This window comes from Triticum urartu, chromosome 7A (genome assembly GCF_056163025.1).
Source record: "Triticum urartu cultivar PI428250 chromosome 7A, HENAU_Tu73, whole genome shotgun sequence".
Classification (NCBI taxonomy): domain Eukaryota; kingdom Viridiplantae; phylum Streptophyta; class Magnoliopsida; order Poales; family Poaceae; genus Triticum; species Triticum urartu.
Genome location: NC_141879.1, coordinates 353,051,894 through 353,058,758, shown reverse-complemented (window position 1 = coordinate 353,058,758; position 6,865 = coordinate 353,051,894). Strand labels below are relative to the sequence as shown.

General features: G+C 39.8%; 1 pseudogene across 1 annotated transcript; it reads left to right on the top strand.

Annotated features, from left to right (window-relative positions):
• Window positions 1-1,021: 1,021 nt before the first annotated feature.
• Window positions 1,022-5,357, top strand: LOC125518851 (GTP-binding protein ERG-like; annotated as a pseudogene). The gene is made up of 5 exons (XR_015611331.1): window positions 1,022-1,644; window positions 3,292-3,381; window positions 3,902-4,176; window positions 4,258-4,324; window positions 5,099-5,357. The product of XR_015611331.1 is annotated as a GTP-binding protein ERG-like (transcript).
• Window positions 5,358-6,865: the final 1,508 nt, after the last annotated feature.

The following is a 6,865-nucleotide window of genomic DNA, read 5'->3' as shown; positions in this document are numbered from 1 at the left end:
CAAAAGTAATTTTGGAAAGCAAACACTTTTTGAAAACCGAACATTATTTTGAAACTTTGGAACAAAATTTTAAACCATGAACATTTTTTTAAAAAAATGCACATATTATTGAAATAGAACATTTATTAAACTCCCGAGCACAATTTAAGACATGAACAATTTTTGAAATTCATAAACAATTTTTAGAAATGAGAACATTTTTTTATTCTTCTGAACAAAACTTTGAAATTGTGAACATATTTCGAAAATGAGAACATTTTTTAAATTCCTAAACTTCTTGAAACGCTAACATTTTTTTAAATTTTCAAAAAACATTTGTGAATGAGAACATTTTTTGAAGATCTTGAACATTTTCCGTAACTCAAACGTTGATCCAAAATTCTGACCAAATTTTGAAAATGACAATATTTTTAGAAATATTCGGGATTTTGAAAAATGACCTAATTTTGAAAAAATGGAACCAAGTTCCGAAACATGCACAACTTTTTGAAAATCTGAACAGCTTTTGAAAATTTTAACTTTTTTTGCAAATAACTAGAAAATTTGAAATTCTGAACATTTTTAAAATGTTCATCATTTTTCAAACAATGAAAAAAATTGAAAACAAGAACAAAGTTTGAAGGCCGGAACGAAATTTAAAAATTTAAGTAAGCTTAAAAAAGGAAAAGAAATCAGATGGAAAGAAAAAGAAAAAAAGAGAAGAGAAAATAGGAAAAAAGAAATATTGGAAGAAAAAGAAAAGAAAAGAAAAAAAGGTTTAGGAACCTCCTAGAAGGTTCCCAAAACCGGAAAAAACCGACTAGGAACCACCTAGAAGATTCCTAAAACCGGAGTTGCTCAAACGTTTAACGGGCTGGCCCATAGGAACACCTCGTCGATCTCCCCCTGTGCCTAGCCTCGACAACTTGCCGCAACGAGCGGCAAATAGGAATTTCCGACCGGGAGCGAGCGTACACGCACAAGGAAGCTTGAGGTGAGACATAAATACGTTTTGGCCCGTCAAAGTGGTGGGCGCTAAACATCCCGTTCGGCCGTCCGCTTCCCACAAATAATTCCGTCGAGGCTCCATTTCTCTCCTCCGCTCCCTTAAATCCTCCGCCGGCAGCCGCCGCCGCCCCTTCTGCCGCCATGCGCCGCATAGTCCGAGCTCTCTGGCCGCTCCAAAAGCTAACCTCTCATACCACCTAGTTTCCTCTCCTCGTCCACCGCCTCCTCTCCGCCTCTTCCTCCTCATCCTCCTCCTCCGCCGCTGCCGCCTCCTCAGACTCCGACTCCGCCGCCCACGACGCTGATTTTAACAGTGCTGACTTCTCCCTCCCACCCACGGACCCATCCCCAGCCTCCGCCGCATCCGTCCGCAACCCCCTCTCCGCGCTTTCTAAGGTCCGATTCGACCCCTCCCTCCGCTCACGCGCCGACGAAGCGCTCTTCGGGGAGAAGAATGCAGGGGTGGGAGTGGCGTACGTGGTGGAGGAAGAGCGGTCGCGGGAGGTGGCGCCCGCGCTGCTTGAGGCCGCCCTGGAGCCGCCCGACAAGGACGAGGAGGGGGGCCCCGAGGAGGTCAGGAAGGAGGACCAGATGTCGCTCTCCGTCGGGATCGTCGGTGCGCCCAACGCCGGCAAGTCGTCGCTCACCAACACTGTTGTACGTTTTCTTTCTGCCCCTTTTTTTATGTATTTCGTTCATGAATATTGTCAATATTAGATCTTATGACATGGGGATTTTGAGGGCTCGGGGCGAAACTAAACCTCTTGAGGCCCCCCTAATATAAACGTCATAATCATAATAATGATAGTCGATAACTCGATATACATGTACATGTGAAAATATTAGCAATAATTATTGTGATTTGTGTCAACTGCATATATGATGATCTTTGGAGGAAATAGACAAAGAAGTGTTGTATATCTATGACAAGACATCTTTAGCAATACAAAGCCATATTTATTTCATCTGAATAAGAAACCATGTTTTGTGTCAGGTCGTAAATAATGTATTTGAGGTACCAAAAGGCCGTAAATAGTTCTAAAAGGAATATGTATCTAAAATGTAGTGTACTTCTTGAACTAAATAATGTTAATATCGTTATTCTAAATAGCAGTGTCGAGAAATTAAGATAGATGAGACAATTCATATGACTGGTATGCAAAATATTACTCCATATCCATATCTTTACAAATCTAATCAAACAGTGCTAAAGTTATGCTTATCTAGTTGCGTGAATGGAAAAAAAATCAAGACTTAACTACCACGTCTGTGCGGTCATTGAACAGTTCATTTTAAAACTACTCGATCGGCATCTAAAACATCTCTGTTGCTAATCTCTTTGAGATCGGCGCTACAAACATCATTATTAAGATGCAAAAATATAACAGTTAATAATACATACCGTGGAAGACATCGATCGGCCGGAAAAGCCCATATCTACAGACGATGTTCTGGTGCGCTGTCGGGGCCAGGCGCCAAGTCTTACTGCTTGCAATCAGGGCCTCCTCCTCAAGCAAGCATCCCTAGGTCATCTATCGTGATCTAGACCGAGGTGAAGAGGCGGCGGGCGCTATGTTTGACATGCGTGATGCTGGCTCCTGATTGGTTTTTTTTCTAATCTGGATCCTGATTGATAGGTTATTCTCGTCGGATTTTTTAGGGTAGTAGCTATTATCACTTCGACTAGGCCCAATGACCTATTTTTTAAGTGCAGCCGTAGAGGCCCAACTAGCTTGAGCCTACTCGCGATCGAGGGGAACAAGGAAGACGATAGACGATTAAGCGAACAGTGATTGACAGCAGCTACCTGCTGCGTAAAACCTGGGAGCCCCCCCCCCCCCCCCCCCCCACCCCCCCGGGCTGGCCCTGCATGGGTGCATGGGGTAGTACATGGTAGGAACATGTCCAATCGCTTGGTACTAAGGGGAGAGATAATTTCGAAACTCATGCATAGAAGCAAACTGATAGCTTGTATAAGACCAATAAAAGCTATGTACATGTCATTCTATGGTTTGAGATGCCATATTACTACATACTAGAGTAACATGAGCCATTCAAGACAAATAAAGTGTATTATGTTTTATCGTGTCATCTATCAGTTGTTGTGGAAGTCCTAGGATGACATCTGATCTGTTCAGGAATGGAACAATTGTTAATGTTGGATTGTTCACTTAATGCTTGCAGTGCTGCTAATATGATGCCTTATGGTTTAATAAGTGGTATTCAGTTTCATTATTAGTGAGAGTGAAATTACCATATAACCATAGTGATGCCTTAAGTTTCCTTGTTCATATCTGCTAACAGGTTGGCTCAAAAGTGGCTGCAGTCTCCCGCAAGACAAATACAACAACTCATGAAATTTTGGGCGTGCTGACAGAAGGGAAAACTCAGATAGTATCTTTCTATCAAATATCTGCTTTTGCTAGTAGGCTGTTGATCTACACTTTTCAATATTTAACTTTAGCATGGCTTCTTCAGGATCTTCTCTTTGGCAAATAATTGCAATTTGAAAATGATGTGTATTATGTATGATGTCATGGAATTCTTGTACTCCCTCCGATCCATATTACTTGTCGCTCAAACGGATTAGATCTAGCACTGAAATACATCTAGATACATCTGTTTGAGCGACGAGTAATATGGATCAGAGGTACTATTTTATTTTAGCAAGCTATTTACTGCATTTAGAAATCTGGTTACACCTGTGGTGCAAGTACATATTTTGGCTCATCCAATCTATTTTATTCTATGGAAATTAAGAAATTTATATGTGTAATGTAAAGCATTAGTTGTTTTCCCATTATGATATATTAATATCAACTAATTATGACCTGCTGTCGAAAATGCCTGTCTGAACCATGTTAAAAAAAATCTCGAAGTTTGAGTTGTTTCCAGCTGATAAAATCCTCTGCAGTGCTTTTTTGATACCCCAGGTCTCATGTTAGGGCACCATGGGTTTCCTCATAGGGATGTCACTGTTCGTGTGGAGAGTGCCTGGAGCTCAGTTAACCTCTATGATTTACTAATAGTAATGTTTGATGTCAATAGGCATCTGAAAATGTAAAGTCTCACCATCTTTTCCTCTCAGGTTGACCAGCCATTTTCAGTTACAGTTTATCTCAAGGTCATGATAAGCACACTGCTTAACCATTTGTAGATTTGTGCAGGCCTGATTCCTGGATTTGAGCGGTACCCCTTGGTCTGCACTATGATTTACGTTGCATTCCTTTTTTCATATGCCTGATTAAAATTGCGTGGAATGTTTCTTAGGTACTTCATGGTTTCTAGACTAAAAGGCAAAGGAGTGAAGGACCTTGTACAATACTTGATGGACCAGGTATTGATTTATTCCCAACATTCAGTTTACCCTGCTAAATTGTCAAATAGCTGTATTTTCTTTACTTGTAAACATGTTTGTAGTGAAAAATAAGAAGATTCTGAATTTCAAGGAAGTTGGATGCTGAATTTTGTGTGTATATTAATCGTTAGATGGGTACTGTTTTGTAGATTGAAATGTCCATCTTGTGTTATGTTTATCGTCCTATGAAGGCAGCTGCTTGAGTTAGTATGAATAACTTGGCTATAATTCTTTATAGAATTTTATAGCAGATATAAAATTTAAGACTGCTTGCATTTCTTGTTCCACCCAATCCATCAAATTGACCAATATCAGTTGCTTAATGAAATGATCTACTTTATTTGTATGTTTTGATTCTTTGTGAAGTTCCTGAAAAAAACACTTGTTTTTCTTTGTTGCTGTAAACTGAATCCAGGATCTTGTGAAACACTATGTTTGGTTGCTAAGTAATACCATTAATGATTGTTTATTTGTATTGACCCTTTCTGCGTAAGGGGCAATGAGATATTCATGAACCAGCATCAAGTGAGGAAACTGATAAAGATTATTATTAAATTGGGTCAAAAGATGTCAATTGAACTATTTGTTTACACTTTATGCAAGACAACAGTGAACAGCAGGATGGTAAGTAAGAACCTTGTAGCCTTCTTTTTACTGCCTGTAATGAGTTGTGTTAGATGACAATATCTGAAGGTTTTTTATTTTGTAGTGGATCCTGAAGCAGTTTACTCAAGATTATCTCTCAAACTACAGGATTGGCAGCCGGCCATCGCAAGGGGTTGGACTAGAGTCATGCATGCCTTTTGTATCCAGTAGAGCACAATAGGGCCATTCCGCTTCACCTTGTTCAGCAACTGGAATGTCTGTCGCCTTTTTCTTTACCATTTGTAATAGTACAAGTATAGAATCCTGGTACATCATTCTTTATTTGGTGCTTATGTAATTGTTAAACATAACTACCTGTGAATCAAATAATGCATTGGTTGTTTTGAACCTGATGGATATGAATAAAGCTATAGCCTACTTTCAAGTTTAAATTAGGTATAATTTTAAATAGCAGCAATTAAATTAGAGCGAAATTACGTTGTGCAGGTCATTATCGCACACACAGTTGGTAAAACACAAACTTTTGCGATACACACTATAATTTGAGACGGTTCACAGAGAGGAAACGTGTGCAAGCATGCACACAGTTGTCGTTTACAAAGCGTGTGTGATGTCAGACACTATCACATACGGTGCAGGAAAACTAAATGTGTGTGATTGTTTACCTATCGTACACGGTTTATAATCATGAATTGTTTGTGATGTGCCAAGCATCGAAAAACTCTCGTGCCTAGAATCTGCCTGAAAAACTCTCGTGCCTGGAATCTGCCTGGTTTTAGGCAGAACCACAAAACTTCGACTACGATGGCAATGCGAGCACAAACGAGTAGCAATGATGAAGCGTTTGGGATATTCGAGATATCGGAAACGATTATATAGGGACAATTGTATGCATGAAGGCTCCCTATCCCCGACGGTTTCTGGGTCGTGTGGGAAGGACCCTCCTATCGTTCACACTCACTTGACGACGGTTCCAAATGCCATCGCGGAAAGGGGTTAAAAACCGTTTGTTTAGAACCGACGCGCACCATTGTCTTCAAATGGTTTCAATTCTAACTCAGAAGATACTCTCACAGAGTGATTCCTCGTGTGTCCTCTCTTTCCTTTTTGACACTTGTTGACAAAAAGGGGGAGAATTACATCGAGTGATAGTTTTATTGGGATTTGCAGGGTGTTTTGCTTCAAACTTTCATTTGGTTTTCGGTCGAATAATTTGCTTCAAATAACTTATCACACCGCTTGTGGTGCTGAAACACTCGATCATCATGTAATGTTAATAACCCCCACCTGCAATGCTATTTGCTTCGCTCTATTTGTCTGCGGATACTTTTAAATATGTTGTTGTTGTGAATGATTACCACAGACGATTATCTGTCTTACAGGGACACATAAATCCTCCTCAAAGAAGAACATAGAATCATCAAATGATGATACCATGTTGTGATTAGATATGCTCCGACTGCTATCTCTCATTATCTAACCTTGCGGGAAGATAAAGTCAGCCTATGCACAATTGCCTCATTAAAGGCTATCTTTTTTACTGTCAAAGTGTTTTTCCTCAAAGATATCACTTCCTTTCATTTATTGCAGGAAAATCACCTTCGAAGCTTATCCACTCTGAGCAACGAATTATTATTCGATCCTGCTCTAATCATATCGAATATCTAACATGTAGGAAAACTATATCTCATGTGGATCCAAACTGTGTTCTGAAAAAACCTTCATGACTTATCCATGTCACAATTCTCACAATGTTTGTTTCACATCTAACCCTTCTCGAAGTTTTTGTGACAGGAACTATCTCACACACGGTTGAGTGCATTGAAAGAACTCTAGTATGAAATTTGTTGTCAATGACACTCATACGAAGAGAAATATATTTTCCCCGAACCGAAGCATATCTTAAGGGGGAGA